This window comes from Gavialis gangeticus, unplaced genomic scaffold (assembly GCF_001723915.1).
Source record: "Gavialis gangeticus isolate Ggan-Ray unplaced genomic scaffold, GavGan_comp1, whole genome shotgun sequence".
Lineage (NCBI taxonomy): Eukaryota > Metazoa > Chordata > Crocodylia > Gavialidae > Gavialis > Gavialis gangeticus.
The window spans coordinates 32,561,050-32,578,662 of NW_017728993.1; the positions used below are offsets into that span (position 1 = coordinate 32,561,050).

General features: G+C 39.5%; 1 protein-coding gene and 1 long non-coding RNA gene across 8 annotated transcripts in view; one reads left to right on the plus strand and one right to left on the minus strand.

Moving 5' to 3' along the window:
• ADGRL2 (adhesion G protein-coupled receptor L2) overlaps positions 1 to 17,613 on the plus strand; it is a 603,135-nt gene that overhangs the window by 171,514 nt on the left and 414,008 nt on the right. The gene's annotated exons all lie outside the window — the stretch shown is intronic.
• LOC109286777 overlaps positions 9,802 to 17,613 on the minus strand; it is a 34,958-nt gene continuing 27,146 nt past the window's right edge. The window contains exons 2-4 of the long non-coding RNA XR_002094676.1: positions 12,460 to 12,519; positions 11,170 to 11,467; positions 9,802 to 10,379 (exon numbers count right to left, since the gene is read on the minus strand). This is a non-coding gene — a long non-coding RNA (uncharacterized LOC109286777). The remainder of the gene's footprint in view (positions 10,380 to 11,169; positions 11,468 to 12,459; positions 12,520 to 17,613) is intronic.

Below are 17,613 nucleotides of genomic sequence, written 5' to 3' on the forward strand. Positions count from 1 at the left end.
CCCCCCACCCCGACACTCTCCCCCTCCACACACCCTACAGCCCCCCGTAAACCCCATGCACACCCACACACATCCCCACAAATGCACCTCCCCAGAACCCCCAGAACCAACCCACCCATATCCACACACACCCCACACCCTATATACATACATATCCACACACACATACCCATAGCCCCCCACAACCCCTTACCCACCCACCCATGTTAATTCCTATATTTGATCAGCTCACAATGCCAGCCACTGTCATCCATTTGCTAATTTTCAAACAATCTCCTTCATGCTTTCCCCCATGCTTCCCATTATGCTTGAGGGAAGGTCCTTGTCATTTTGTGGATAATTACCTAATTATCCTTCTTAAAATCCTCCTTTAAAACAGTTCCTTGCCACAGTGCCTATAAAACACTTGACAACATTAGGCCATTGGTGCACTGATAATACCAATGTCTATCAGGCTGAATAATACTGTTTTTTTGTTTCCTTGGACTCCCCCATATGACTCTCCCCTACAGAGTCTTTTGGCTATGTGTTCATACAGCATTTATCACACAGGTAGCTTGGTCTATGATGAGAACTGCTAGGCACTGCCACATTACAAATAATAATGAAGGCAAGGCAGAGTGGCATCTTTAGAGATGGAATGGTTCAAAGAGATGTAAGCTTTTGTAGGTAATAGTCTACTAGGGCTGTGTGAAGCTTCAGTAGCCAATTTGATTCAGAGGAGATTCAGTCCAATTCAGCAGCTGAATCTCCAAATCTGCATCAAATCAGAAAAGCAATTAAAAAGGTCCAATTTTTTAGGTCCAAAGACCGATTAAAAGGTCAAAAGGAAGCCTCCAAATCAATTCAGAAAAGATTTGGTGCTGCTTTGGAGATTCAGCCATAGACTAAACAGGCAGCAGTCCTCACCACCCTGGACACAGCTGCCTCTAGCTGGTAAGTCTGTTGTGGTGGGTGTAGGGAGGAGGGAAGGGGCATGGAGGGGGCAGATAAATGCCCCCACAGTGAGGGAGGGATTGAGGCTGCCCAGCCAGGGTGTGGGGGGGCACAGGACTCGGCGAGGAGGGGGGGGATGCAGGCATGGCAGCAGTGAGAGTGGGGGCTCTGCCCTGCTGTCACTTGCCCCCTTACACCCAGAGCAAGCTGCACCTGCGTTGCGTGCCCCCCGCCCCACTCCAGCTGGGCAAGCAGCAGCAGGACATAGCCCCCTCTCCCAGTGTTGCCATGCTTGCATCCCATGCCCCCCCCCCGCCCTCCTTCCTGAGTCCTGCGCGCCCTTGCCCCAGCTGGGCAGCTTGTCCCAGCCCCAGCCCCAGTCCCTCCCTTGCTGTGAGGGGCATTGATCTGCCTCCCATACCCCTTCCCTCTCCCCTCCACCCACCACAGCAGACTTATCAGCTAGAGGCAGCTGTGTCCAACATGGTGAGGACTGCTGCCTGTTTAGTCTATGGCTGAATCTCCGAAGTGGCGTTGAATCTTCGGATCCAATTCAGCTAAATCGAATTGGGACAGTGATTCGAATCACTGAATCGAATCACTGTCCCTCCGAATCAGCCATATCTGAATCCAAAGTGAATACTTGCCACTTTGCACAGGACTGTAGTCCACCTATTCATAGCTTCTGGTCAATTCATCTCTAAAGTGCCACCCCCCTCTGCCTTCTGCCTGACTTCAGATTAACCTGGCTAACCACCTCTCTTTACAAATAATAATGATAAAACTGATTGAGGGGAAGGATTGTAGTCTTACTTTCCACATTGTCTCTGCTCTGATGGCTGTGCTAAGGACGGGCAGTCCCTATACACAGTCCCTATGCACAGGGAATACTGTTGTGATTGGTCTTTCCCACAAGTTTGTGGGGGCATCTTGGCTGCTCACATCTGCGAGAGCTGAGTTTCCTTTTACAAGAGTTGTTTGCTTGCATTCTAGCCTAGAATATGAGGTAGAGAAGGAGAAAGCTAAGGATAAAGATGGATAGTTTCAAATACAGGGACCTGTATACACATTCTATTCCTAGTAATGGGCAATATTTTTTATTTGGTGTCATTCATGCTCTCTGAAGAGTGACTATATTTAATGTTACAGATGCAAGGTTTCCTCTAGTAATTAATTATCATTGTGTATGGAGGCAAAATTCCTCAATCTTTATCATTATTTACATGTTGGAGAAGGCTTAAAGACATTTTAAATGTGTTTTAGTAGAAACTAAAGCATTAGATTTACAGACAGACTGACATGCTATTATCTTTCTCTTTGAAGCAAATATTATACAGTGCAGAATGTTTTATATAATAGTCAAGTGCAGGGGTTTCATTAATAATTAAATATAGCTTTGCCATACTCAGAAGTGTGCAGAAAACTGTGATATTTGGAAGGTACTCTTCAGTGATGTTAATCTATAAGTTATATGGGGTTTTGTATTTTTATTTTGGTTTATATTTTCATTTATGTAGATTATTGCCTGTGTTTATAGGATGTGAATGTGATAATTCCTTATCTCACATAAAAGCTAGATGCTAAGAATGATGTAATTTTGACCCCCTATCCCCAGGTAAAAGTAGCATGTAGATACAGGGCACTACTTTTATGGTTGTCTGATACAATTTCCACCCTTTTCCTTTCCAGTGTGCATCCAACAAGATGATTAAGTCTCATGTTATAAATATATTATGGTACATGTTAATTATAATAGTGCCATGTTCTGATGTATGTTTATGGGAGGGTATTGTGAGCTCTCGATATTTTATACAGGAGATATATTTTAATATAAAGTAAAAGTTATATAGCATAGTATAATGAAACTGAAGGAAGAAATACAGAATTATTATTAAGGACCTTGAAAATAAAATGATTTTGATTGTAGAAAAGATGGGATGTTATGTTTTATATCCATTTTAAGAAAAAAAAACAGTGCATACTTTTAAGATGGGATTTCTTCAAAGAAGTACACATCATATTTTTGCAAACTAAAGTGTATGTACAATTACATGCTTCAAATATATAATTATACATCAAAATCCTGTATAGGCATGCAAATAGTTTGCAGATACTAAAAAATACTGTTTTAAAAATTCTGTGGAATGTGCAAATGTATATAGATATAGATATAGTATAAATTAGGATACACAGTGTGCTATGTAGAATCTTTTAAACTAGTTATCTGTTGCCTCCACTTTCAAGAGAGAAATTATTAAAACAATTACATGAGTGTTAACAAACACATATATTGATTCACATATCCTAGAAATTAAACAATAAATTAATTTCAAATAAAACAAATTAAGTCCATGCACTGGCAGGTATTATTTTTAATTGCCGTGTCTTGTCCTTTATGATCCATTGAAAAGTTTGTGTGTTCAGATGCTCAATTAAAAATATTAGTGACAACAAATATTGTAGCACAGGCCTGTACAAGCCAGCCTTTCACTTGTAAAGGGATGAGTTAGATGTCTGTGTAGGGTTTTTTCATCTTTAATTCCTAAAACTCTATGCAGCTGCTCTTCTCAAAAACATGAGGGCTGTGCAAAGAATTTTCAAGTACGATGCTAGTATTTGAGCCATTTATTTAGACTTAGACAACATTAGCAGTGCTAGGATAGAACAGATGATAGGCTGTGTTATACTTCCCTGTGTATTTTTACACCATGTTTTTATTGTGTGATAGTACATAAAAAAAAACAGTATAGCAGCACCCAGCAGCATCCCACACTCCAACATAGTGACAACAGTACATACAGCACATAACATGAAGTAAAACAAGTCAGGCAGACAGCAATTATTCCCCTTGGTCCTTGTGGTGAATCACGTTCGGTAAGCTCTGACCTGTTCTTCCTTTTGAGAGCAGTTCACTTGCATCCGTCCAGGTTAGTTAGACTACACCCCGTGGGAATTGTTGTTTTACATAATCTTCACAATGGTAGATTACAGTAATATAGACTAACTGACTATAAACCTGTATAATACTGCACACTCTTGTGTAATGAAAAACGCTGCCTGCAACTCAGAATGTGAATAAAGAGACATATTTCTTTAAATAAAATTGTATCTGGAGAAGTGCCTGACCTTGACCTCCCCTTGTGCCCACTATCCCATTATGCTGTGACTTTGATTGTTGGTTGTATGGAAGAAACACTTACACAAGAGGAGGCTGCTTTTGCTCTCTTTGATCCTGGGACAGTATGCACAAGGCCAGCACCACAAAATAACTTAACAAAACTTTTCTAAGGGTGTGTCTGTACCACAGTGACCACTATGCTCTGACTGTGACAGCAGTGCTGTGATGGCTGGATACCACAGCCTTTCCCAGTCTGATCCTTTTACCTGGTGCAACAGCAACATTGGCAGTGGTGGCACTACTCTGGTTGAGAACCACTAAAGTAAGTAAAGGCAGCACAACAGTGGTTCTCAATTGGGGTGTCCCTAACTTAAAGAAGTTATAGAAATGTGCCCTGATTCTAAATGATTGAGGGCTGTTGGTCTAGACTTTACTTTGGTTTGCTTTTCTAAAAGTAAAATTCCTCCCTGAACCAAAAACAAAGATGAGTAAATGTATTTTTAGGTTATTATAAATATACACACCATGTATTTTATCAAGCCTAATTCGTAAGTCATTTACTGCATGGCTTGGTTTTGCTTTCTGTGCATTATTGGTCTGTCTTTGTTCTCATTTTGCCGTGACATACTTTGCTTCACACCCCAGACCACTAGCCAAATAGAGCCAAGAAATTAAGTAAACTTGTGTCAAAAGTTCACAGAGGAAACCGTTTGGAAGCTGTGCCTTTCACTTTGTCTATTTAGCCACAAAGAATACAAATAATTTTGACGTACTCCTAGTAAAGCTTGCTGTTGCATTAACTGTAGACAACTTTTCCCACTAGTTTAATTCGTTAAAAAAACTACCATGGTCCCTCGGACCTGGGTAATTAGCCAAGAACTTTCAAGGTTGTTTCCATTAGAATGAGAAATTGATTGTGAGAGTCAGGTATATTCTTAATATAAACATTTATTTAGAAAAAAAATGTACAAAAAATCCTGATACTCTGTACATGGTCTAAACAATAAACAGCAGACATTTTTGTTGCTTAGAAAGTGAGTCCTTCCAATGGATCACTTTTGCCCAGGAATCTTTATTTCTCTTCTTTCTCTTCTTGTCATGCTTGCACTTGTGATTTTTTTTCTACTTCAATCCCGCACACCTTGTAATCAATATTCTAGCCCCACATTTGTAACCTGGGAAACTCCTCAATCCGTATAGCTTTACTCTGACCTGCCTCAGTTGTACTACATTTAAGGACTTGATTGCTCCTTTGTCTTGACACACCTATTGGTTTTCATAGTTGTGTAATTTTACTTGGATCTGATACTGAACTAATGAAACCCATTAACATCTTTTGGGATAGCACCATTCTCTTCTTCACATTCATACCCTGAACACCAAATTTCTGCATATTAGGGGGGAATTAAATAAATGTGATTTAAAATAATATTTGGCCAAATCCTTCTCCAGAAACACAGGTGTGAATCCAGACTAACTCCACTGAAGAACATTAAATTGTTCCAGATTTACTGAATTTAGATGTAAGCCATAGTTCAGGGTATCTGAAGAATTATTCACATTACAGAAAATGTTAGGATCTGCAAGAATGTACTTCTTGTAGAGCTTTGTAGAATTGCCTGGCTTTGTTTTCCCTTCCATTTTGAATTTCACTCTGAAAGCTTCATGCCAATTTGGAGGACAAAAGTGTCATGTATTTAAGATCTAGTTGGATTTATTGAAGATTGAGCACGTATGGTTTCTGATGGAAGAAGTTGGTAGAGCATTAAATCTCAACCAGGGTGCTATGGTGCCCCCAGATCCTTTGAAGGGTGCCACAAGGTATAAGGAGAAAAGTGAGATGTGAGGAGATAAGGGCAGGCTCAAGCTTGTCCCTGCTGGGCCAGTCTCCTGATCCCTCTGCAAGGAGGTAAGTACTATTAATATATAAATTAGATTTTGAAATTAGGTGCTACTCAATTCATAGAAGTTATGGAGGGGTGCCTTGAGTCCAAAATGGTACCACTGGGTAAAGTGTATCAAGGAAATCATAAAATTAATGGACAAGAAGTCTTGGGAAATGACAGAATCTAGAATGATTAATGGAGGAGGAGGTAATATGATAATCAGAAAAAGAATTTGGTCTTTGTGAAAGCAGTTTTGGGTGAAGGCCAGGTTAAAAGAATGTGTGAGGTTGGGAAGTCTATGGTATGGCAAATATAGGCAGTGATCAGCTATTTCATAGGAAGATGACATTTTGAGTTATATAAGCTAATATAAGCTGACAACAAGATCAAAAGAAGAAAAAAGCAGAATTTTACCAGACTGGTTTCTAAAATCTTCAGATCTGCTAGTGAAGTTACCACTCTGAGTACACTCCCATTGAAGTCAGCAGGTTTTCTGAGTATTCAAGGAATCTGGAACATGGCTCTTGGCTGCCTATAGACATGTGGTGAGGCTGCTTTGATGCGCTGTAATTACAGTGCATTGAAGCAGACTCGATTCATTATCGCACTCCAGCCAGCTTCCGTGTCTCGTGTATCAGCATCCCCATTCTTCAAAATGGCAGTGGGGGCACTTTAACTAAAGCTTGTCAAATGAGTTTTAGTTCAAGTGGCCCCTCCACCATTCTGAAGCATGGGGACGCTGATACACAAGACACTGTGGTGTTTTAATGAGAGCGGCTCTTGGAGCCAAGCCCACTCCTGGAGCATGTATCAAAGTGCTCCTTGTTTTTCATAACACATGAACTAGCTTGGTTACCTCTAACTGCACCACACTGTTGCCCCACTCAGTCAGGGACTCCAAACCCTTCTGCCTGTTTACAGTTATGTCTCTGGTTTGTACATGCAATGGGTTTCATTGTGAGTACAGCCCAAAGTGCCCAAAGAGCAGCTGTTAGATGCATACTTGCCATTTGCTTACACAGTTCATTGATCTGCACATGCAAATTGCTGCAATTACACACAAATTAGCCATGCATTATAGATGCTCCTCTCGTACATGCAGCAGCATGCAAGCAGATTAGAGCAGTCTCACAGTGTAAAATCTAAGAGCACAAATGAACCACATAGATCAGTAAGTAAACAACCTGAAAATTTTGAAGTATGTGAAGTCATTCCTTTGCTGTAGGTCAGAAATAACTTCATGCTGTTAATTATAGGTATTTATCATAGTTTATACGATTTTTGTGGGGCCTTGTCAGTGATCAAAGGTGGTTCTTGAACACTTGTCATCAAGTGAACTAATAATTGTAGGAATAGCTGATTTACTAAATCTAATATGCCATTAAATTGACATATTTTCCCCTTTTCAGCTGTTAATGTTGTTGATAAAAGGGACAGTTCTCTTTTAGTAAAGCTGATTTGTTTCAGTCAGATAGAGTAATTATGTACACTTAGGTATACTATATGTATGCACATATTAACACATGAAAGCTATGTTACAATAACTTTAAAGGTCTGTCTTAACTTGGTAATAGACAGGAAGATTTGAATTAGGGTGAAATAGCCTGTGAAAACTTAATTTAAAAATAAATAACAAATAGAGAAAGAAGGAAGGCAGTGATGTCACTGACTTATTTATACTGTGCCAAGCTGAGCCTTTAGAATTATTATAAAAACATGAGCAGGGGATTTAATCCTTGTATACATTACATTTGAGAAGTGATGGCTGCTTTTATAAACTCCAGCAAAAACATAAAAAAACAAAACTGTGGGTGGACTCTAACTTGAACAGTGCTGTGGTCTTTACTGCTTTAAGATTGTACTACAGGTGGAAACAATTTTTCCTGATTCTCTGAGTCCTAAAGTACTTTTGTGCTAACCTTGCACCCTGGATTCAACCCATTTTCTTTGAATTTGCCTGCATTTTTCCTGGGAAAAACGTTTATATAAAGAATGGCCTCTTGCTGGGTCGCACAACTTGCTTGTGGTGTAGATGAGTGTGCCAGTTCAGAGCCCTCTGTTCAGAGTTGACTAAGACCTTGAAGAGTTCTTCAGTCCCACTAGGCCACAGAAGAGCCTATTGAGATTGTCAGCCTTTTTTCCTGCCAGGGCAGTTTTTTTATTAGGCTGATAAACTCTTGAATTGTTGAAAAGCAGCTGCTCTGAGGAGGATTTAGCTGATTCTCATGGCGCTTCTGGGTGTGTGGGAGATATATTTATGTCTGGACTATGTAGGTCCCTTACACTGTTAGACCTAGGTGACCTCTTTTTCTAGTTCAAAAAGAGGCTGCTGGAATGCAATTAAGATGCAGTGTTACTTTTCTATAAAACCTTAGCAACCTAATCAATTACTCTTCTCTTTTTCTCCATCTTTGTGTTAGTTTCGCTACACCATCATATTTTTAACCCACTTGGAAGTTTTGTTTGTGCCATAATTTGGTTTTACCTTGTCAGTGCACATCTCAGAAAGTCTTATTAGAGCTCTCACTTTAAAAAGGTAGATTGTCCTGCCTTCTAACCAAGAGTTCTGTCGAGGTTCGAGCTATTAATTTTCACATATTGCTCAAGTAAGCAGAACTACGTGCATTTGATTTTTTTCTAATAATCTCAGATGTAGTTTTGTTGTAATGTAGTACACAATTCATATTGATTAACATGTCTGTAAGTGAGATATGCATTTTATAGACATGTATTCTAAAGTGAAGCATGAAATCGAACTGTAAATAATTGCATTTAAAAAAAATCCCGTGGTTTTTTTTAATATATTCTGCACTTGTGTAGCAAAATTTGTACCTATTGATACAAAGGTTTGATTAAAACTAAAAACAAATTTACATTTGTAGGAGTTGCAGCACTGTTGTTTTCAATTTGTTATATGCCTTTACCTGGCATGCTATTTCACCCTTCATGACACACATCAATACCTTCTTTATGTCTGGCTATTACCACTCATTTAAAAATCTATTTTACATGATTCTTCCAGCCAAAAATGGACCATAATGACACAGAATACAGCCTGTGCTTCATAAATTCTCTAGAAATCAATACTTTGGCTGGGAATTTGTCAGTCTCTCAAAGCCATGCATCATTAAACTTTACTATTATTACAGTGGACTCTGCTTCAAAGTTCACTACCTAGTTGATATTGGATGAACGCTTTTAAGCCAAGGAAAGGATACAAGATACAAAAGCTGCTTGTACTGACATGTATTTATCTAGAGGATGTTTAAATTATGAAATATAAGTTACCTTATATGGTTCAGTGGAATTATGGTTAAATTTTACATGCAGATTTTAAATGATTGGCAAATGGCTGGGACACGAATCCATTTAGCTCTAAATAGGAGTTATTCTGCCCATAGTTCCTTATGTGTATGAGAGAATACTGAGAGAATAGTGCTGAGAGAATACTGCTCACAAACATTCATTCAAATTTGGGGCCTGTATTTGACTCATTCAGCATTATTTGCTATTCAAGAATATTCATGTGAAGGGGCTTTTCTACACATACATATTTAGGAGGTGGCTGCTTTTTATACAAAATTGCATGCAATCATAAGCAAACAAGGGCACTTATGAATGAGCAAAAGTATTTGTTATTCACCATTCATCATTTGTTGTTCATTATTCTTTTGTTTGAAGTGCTGCAGCCCTCCTCTCAAGGAGCAGGAAGAAAACTGTGGCCACTTACAGCATGGATAGCAAATAAGCAAACCAAATGGTTTTTGAGCAAACTATAGCATTGCTCATCTATACTATTCAGAGAGTAGCTGTGAACTACAAGTACACACACACACACACACATGCATGCACACCACCCAGGAACTGCTAGCAAGAAGGTTTTGAGTAAAAGAAACACTATATTTGCAAGACATTATTTGCAATTATTATATTAAATGAGTTTTGCTGGCAGCCCACCTCACGTGCTCTTCTGGCCAGTTCCTGGCCCCAATATCAACAAGCCTACCGTTGAAACATAGGCATGAGAAGGGGGAAATACTTCCAAATGGCCTTGCTACATTGAGTTTGCAATGCTCAGTTTTTCATTAATGGTGAGTATGATTCAGCATCCTTGTTGCCTCCCAGTGCTATGCCACTGTGCTCCTGACTACACTTCAATTAACAGCCTTCACAACTGAGAATTCTGGCTCTGTCACCTATCAAGGTACTCGGTACCAGGTGTGTGCCGGCTCAAGAGTAAATGTGGAAATACTTGGTTGGTCCTAAATCTATGCTTCCCACACTCGCTCCTCTTAGAAGAGACCCAAGGGGCTCTTTTTGCCTCCTCAGTATCCCAACCCACAGAGCAGCACAGAAGCACATAGTGGTAACATGAACTTTACCAAGCTTTATAAGAATTTCTAAAATATGTGAACTTTTTTAATCCTGAGGGAAGTCACCTGCAAAAGATAAAGGACAAAATCAGTGGTTAGTTAGCAGGCACACACACAGGCACATGCCCCTAATGTACTTTACTGGGGGTTCCCACAGCTGCCTGTCTGCTGCATCAGCAGCATCTCTCTCACTCCTGAGATCAAAACAAGAGAAAACAGAAAAGGGTCATTAGTTAAGAGGCACAGGTGCAAACAGACATTATAAACCATAGACATTATGCACCTGCTCCAGGGAGCTTTGCTGGGAATTGAGACAGGTGCGACAATCCCCAGGCTTTGCAATGCTTGCAGGGATTGTTGTGTGTGGACACCACACGCTGTGTATACCAGAACAGGATAGTTAAGGTTGAGTTCACTGCATCTTTGCATCATGGTCTGGTTCATTCACACCAGTGTAAAATAGAATAGTGTACATCTCTAGCATAGTGGATCAGCCTATTTCTTTCGGCAAACATTGTAATTGGGGAAATAACTTCACAGTGTTCAGTAAAATCCAAAAATGAGCTGTAACATAAAACAGGGGGGTGGGATCCTGAATGTCTCAAAACCATCTATAATCCTTTATATTCTAAGAAGTCTGCTTACTGCTTTGATTTTCTTGGTAGATTTACCTGTTTTAATTTTATAATGTGAGACATCTAAAAGCAACAAAAATAGTTGTATAAATGGCTTGATTTAGGATCCGAGTTAAAGGTTACCAAGTCTCTTGCACACATTCACTTCAATTAGGGTTTTTCAGGTATCAAGTTCCCACTGCATACTTTTTCCAAGTAGGTTGGGTTACCAGATTACCCACCTGTATTTTGATAATATCTTGAAGGTATCTAGCAAGATCAGGCATTTCATTCCAGACATGTGCATTGTATGAGCATGTTATCAAATACAGGACTCCTGGAGTCAGTATTCCAATGGTACAAAAAGTAAAGGTGTTTATTTTAAAATTTCTAAATGCCCCACAAAAAAGCTAGTGTGTCTGTAGTCTACTTGATACATTTTTACAACTCTGCCATATCATGTAGACAAAACAAATAGTCATTGGTGAGGATTTCTCATCATGGAAAAGAAAATTCAGTCTGTGCAGCTGGAGCTCAGGGCTGCAAGTAAAATGGAACATAAGAAATTAGAGAAAAAGGGGAAGGCAAGACAGTAAGGATGGCTTACGAAATAAGGGTGTGTGCAATATAGTTGATAGGGTATCCCTAGTGTGGTAGAGGAACTATTCAGCTTTTCATTAATACCAAGCAGTTCCTCTGGGACACAGACTACGCCGAGTTGCAAAGATAAACATACTCTTCCGTGCACAGTCTCATTCAAAAACTCTCACAGCATTTCCAAGTCAAAGGGATACGTGGATACACAGCTAATACAACTGTCTTTTTGCCATTGTCTTACTTTATTTAAATCATACATAGGTGGTATTTTAGTATTTTACAGTCACCAAGAAAGACAAGATGCTGTCTGAGACAACTTACAATCTGATAGTACAGAACACACCATGATCAGAGACACTATCAACACATCTATTTTTGTGTGAAGAAAGCCAGCCTTAGCGGTATGACAACAAAAGAAGGGAACAAGAAATGTTCTCTGGAAAAGCTTTTTGAGTTTGATTTCTGTTCGCTTGCTTTGTTTAGTAAATCCCGGCATGGTCACGGAAAGGAGTGGCAATGGACAGGTCTCAAGCAGTGATTAGAAGTAGAGAGCTAGGCTAAAGAAAGGGATGAGAAAGAACCCGAAGGAAGGGAATGAGGTTACGGGGTACATTGCAGAAATGTGGAAATGATTCTCCAGGTGGGGGAGGGAATGTGAAAGAAGGCATGAAATCATAAGGAGACAGAGCATGAAAAAGGGCTGAATTAGCAGAGTGAAGTGTGTATGTAAGGAAGCACTACGAAAGAAGAAAAGTTGTAGGCGGGTTAGAGTCATTATGATAATCCCTGATGGGATGAGAAATCTGAATGAGCTCCATTGTTTGCTCTTGTCAAATGGTGCTTGTTTTATAGAAGCAGAAAGGTGTTTCTGTTTCCCAAGTGCTGATCACCTAGGTACATGCGAGGTGAAAGAAGGCTCTACTTGTATGACCTACATAGGAACTTGAGGGACAGAATCCTTACTCGGGCAGCCAAGGGGCAGACATTACTACATCCTGTGGGATGGAGCAATGAAAATGGTCAGCAACAACCTTCTCATTTTGGCAAATGTGGGATCCATTGAATCCACGTTATATACTGCTGCACTCTACAACTTTTTTTCCACCACTCAGTGTCTGTTTCTGAAAGTCTACTATGGTGAATCACGTATGGGGTGCAATCCTGGCCCTGTTGAAATCAAAGACAATGCTCCTATTCACTTTCAAGCTAGGATTTCACCTAGAGTCACTGCTGTTTTGGTCCCTGTACATCAGCAAATCCTGTGTTTTAAAATGTGCATTTCCCCTAATGTGATGGTTCAGGCACAGCAGGCAGTCTGATGTACTACCCTCTGCCTATAATGTGTCTCACTTTCCATCCTAGTGTCCATTACAACAAGTAAAAATGCAAGTAAACGTGACCAAGCCAATTAGTGACCTTTTTCTGTCATTTTTATTCTTGTGCACAGGGCAGTAAAAACAGCTGCTAATGTTGCTAGCTTTTTCAAGTTCAAAATTAGGAGCAATTTTGTAACTATCTCAAATTATAAAAACTAGCAATATGCTCTGCTGGTATTTGAAGAAACACACATTTTTCTAAATATATACAGCCTACTTCAAGTGGGTTTACTCTTATGCAGAACAGAATAGGGGATAAGTTTTCTGTGAAATTTCTGTGTTAAATTATATAAAATGTTTTGAAAATTCCATAGCCATGATATAATTCTGTATTAAATTTTATAGGTTTTTTTCTATAGACTCCTATTTCTAATGTTGGTAGAAGTCTGTTGTCATCTTCATTAAATACTACAGGACTTTTTTCACATAAAGATGTGGACATTCTTTCCTTTGATTTGAATTAAATACTCAAGATGCTTTCTCTTGCAGCCTTGTACAAGAGAAACTCCTATTGACATCCATGGGAGTTTGGTTTGCATAAGGAATGCAGCAAAATATAAATCCACGGTGCAGACTCATACAGTGTATAAATAATTTTTATTCTAAAACTCATTAAGGAGAAATGCTTGGATGGAACATTTCCATCTCTAAATCCATAGTGCTTGAAGTCCCCCCCTCTTGCTTTTATCATCCTAGCAGAGTTCACCGATTACATATTTGACTTCAATTTACAAAAGCTTACCACTGGGGTAAAGGTAATATATTTGGTGTTTTGATATAATCTGTTTCATGAGCACTACTGTCAATATCTATAAACTTCTTTCAATACACCACACGAATGTTAACATTTTTCTTTGACTATTATTACCTTTAGAATAGCGTGGGTGTTTGTAAGGGGAGATGTTTTGGATGACTCATCTGTTACCACCCAGGGGACTACAGATGCACTAGTCTTATTTTTATATTTATTGTAAAATTAAATGTTGACATAAGTTCTGAGGGATTTGCATGAATACAACAACGTCATTATTAAGCAGCTGGGATCCTTGCATTTTTCAAAACTAATGCCAGAAGAAGAAAAAAATGAAACCCGAGCTTATGTGATAGAGCATAATGAATAGTGCCTCTTGTTTTCTCAAGAAATTATTCTGTGCTCGAAAAATTATCAGCAGTGGTAATTTCACTGCTTCTTTTATTTAATACTTCTTGCATTATTCACATGAAGTCTGTAAAGTCATGTAAAGTGCATGCTGATATCCTTTTTGCTATACCAGGTGCCAATTTTATTGCAGTATAAAAATGTATGCTGTAAAGAGGCCCATTTTCCCCCCACACAAAACCAAGATAGTTTGTGTTGTTTCAGATAGCATTGAGTATATTAAAACACCTGGTTGATCAAAAAGGGGAGAAACCACAGGTCATATTCAGACCTGGGGTTATGCCAGTTTCTGCTGTCATGTCCCAGAATATAGGCAATGGAGCATCTGGTTAAAGGTACCAGCAATACTTTTTCCACCTGGAGATTTACGATGATCTACTTTGAGTGACATGTATGTTGCTTCACTCCCTCTCCCATGAACTATCTATCATCAGGGCTCTTGTACAATAGTATTGCCTACAAGTATAGCAGTCCTCCTTTGTCAGTGCCCCAGGTTATAGGGAGCTGCAGTGCAAGTTCCTCTTTCTGCCTATCTTAAGGATGTGAATTTTTCCCAAGGCACAATAATTTCATTGATTTGAGCACAGGTGAATCAATCACTTTTGTGGTGTCTATGCTCAATACAGTACTTGTGCATGGGCATGCATTGACCTAAATGTAGAGGTCATACTATGTGCCTTTTTATCTGACCTAGGCTAGGTACAGATGTTATACTTAATGTGTGTTAAGCATGCAGAAAGCACTTTAAAGCCATAACAGTAAAGGCATTCACAGCACTTAAAGCACTTTAAAAATGGTGGATTATGCTCTAAATTAACCCTTGATGAATGTGGCAACAGACTAAGGACAGTTTTACACATGTTCGGGGTGGGGGGCACTTTAACTACAGTGACTCCAAGAGCAGCTCTGATTTAAGCAGCTCATGTATCAGTGTTCCCATGCTTCAAATAGTGCCCCCACCACCATTCTGAAGAGGGGGGCTGTTGATACATGAGACATGGAGGTTGCTGGAGGCTTGCTAATTAACACTTCAGGAGACTCAATAAATCAAGTCTGCTTTGATGCACTGTAATTACAGTGTGTTGAAGCAGCCCCCCCCCACACACACACACACACGTGTACAGGCACCCTGAAGTGCTTTAGTCTCCCCCCTACCTGAGCCTCCTGACAACTGCAGCCAACACACTGCTGCAGCAGATTCCTCGACCCGGCTTTTGGCCACTCTGGGAACTGGGGGTGAGTAGATGAAGTCTCCCTGGCTGGGCAGATCCCACCCAACCCTCCCCCTGACTCAGAAATCTGGGGGTGGCCTGCACAGCCCCCACTCTAACTTGTAGCACTTTAAGTAGTTACAGAGCTTCCACCAGGGGCTTTTTGAAGATCTATACTTAGCCCTAAAGAACTTTATGAAACTATCCCTTTATTCATTTTTTCTACTGTGTGCCACTACACAGTGTTGTTGATTATGTGGTGTTTAGTGCAGGTGCTTTTAAAGAGGCCTGCTGAACCAATCCCATGCATAAACTGGGACCATAAAGGGTCAGTACTACTGAGAAGTCAAAGACAGGTGCCACTAACTAGCTCCATGCTGAACAATATGAAACACAAACTCTTCAGGCCTGTTCAGAACTGCTAGGCAGATTGATGTGAACAGCTGTTCAGAATTCTGTAGAACTCTTTTACTGTAGACATGCACCTTATTCTGTAAATGCTATGTATAGAGTATGGATAATAAATTGTTCTCCTTGTCATTAAGACTTGCTAAGATCAGTAGCCATGCTTGTATGTTTCTGTAATGAGAGATTTGTCAAAGATTTACAGGCAGGTTTGCTTCAAAGCTATATTCAAACTTTCAAAAACTACATTTCTTCTCAGCAGACTGAAGTGATGAAAGATGCCAAGTACCTATTCAAAATGCTCAACAGACTGACAGAGCAGAGTCTATTACATTTCTTTTTTTCTGGATATTTTGTCATTCTTTCTTTCCAGCATGGTATATCAGTGCCAACACTTAAAAGGCAATGTCACTTCCACTGCAGTCCATTTTAAGGGAGTGTTCACACTTTCTCAGGAGAACTGCAGAGGTGTGAGGGGAAGGTTGGACAAGTGGATCTGTGCCACTTAACAGTCTGGTTTCCTTGAAACAACTTGCAATTTTGAAACATTTGAAAATGTGAATTCTGGAAATTTCAGTTTTCCAAAAAGTTGTTGCCATTCCTTGATCAACTTTATTTTTCATAGCAGTGATCATGTTTGGTGACTAGGACAGTGCTTGGTGGTACTCAAAATCTTGTTCTTTCACTGACTGCTAAGTTAATAGGATCCTAATTTAAGTGACTATATAGTCCTTATGTTGGCTCCCTGCTCAGGGCTTAATACATTCTCCTATAACACATGGGAATAGTATAACAAAAAACTATGGGGAGGGTGTGAATAAATATGAGTATATTTGCTAGTGGAAACCAGATAGGCCAGATATTAATTATTCTGCAAATCAATATTCTAACATGAACTGAAGTTAGTCATTGCTGTCATGAGTTACAGGGCAAGGTAGCATCTTAAAGACCAACTCTCTCTAATCAAAGGTACCAGGAGCAGTAATCAATTAAATGTTCCTTGCTTATGAGTGCTTCTGAATTTGAAAAAACGTGTTCTTTATCACAAAGTTGTAATAATAAAAAATAATAATACTTTGCATTTAATGTGTCATTCATCAGAGGTTCTAAAACACCCTATAAACACTGATAAAGCCTATTAGATTACAGATAGTAAACTGAGCCACATAAAAGATGATGACTCCTGTGAATTTACATAAAGTAAAGAGCAAGAAAAAGAATCAAGAGTTAAAGGCTAACAGTTTCATAGGCACCTAGATGACTTCCAAATCTTAATGCTATTTTCAGAACCATCTGGGTCGCACAGGAAACTAATTCACATTGGACATATCTACAAGGGCTTTTAAGCGTTTATGCATCTTAAGCAGTTTTTGGCAGGTGTCCACACATGCAGGGACTTGGCACTAAAGTTAGTGCACCTGGCACTAAAGTTAGTGTCAAGTCTCTGCAGCCCTGCCATGTTCCCCTGGTGGCTAGGTAGACCCAGCACTAAAGTTAGTGCCAGGTCATGTCTACACATGTGTTAATGTACTTTAACTAATCAAGCCTAAATTTAATACCTGCATTTGCTACTGAGAAGTCAAAGACAGGTTCCACTAACTACCTGCATTTGCAGGCATCAAATTTAGGCACGATTAGCCTAATTTTGCCCTTTTTAATGCATATTAAGGGTGTGCACATGTAGACATGTGACCATAATGCACACTAAATTAGGCTAATGCGCAATAATGTGTCCCATGTAGATGCACCCATCGATTGTCAATGGGATTCAGGCACTCCTGAAAACTCTGAAATTTTCAGACTTAGGTGCTTAGTGTTAGACACCTAACTCCACATACAGAAAAGTGATGTGTTTTCCAATGTGTTGAAATTCCACAGCCTCCATTGAACTGACTGGAAGTTCAAAGAGCTCAGCATCCCCCCCTTCCTCACCCCCCC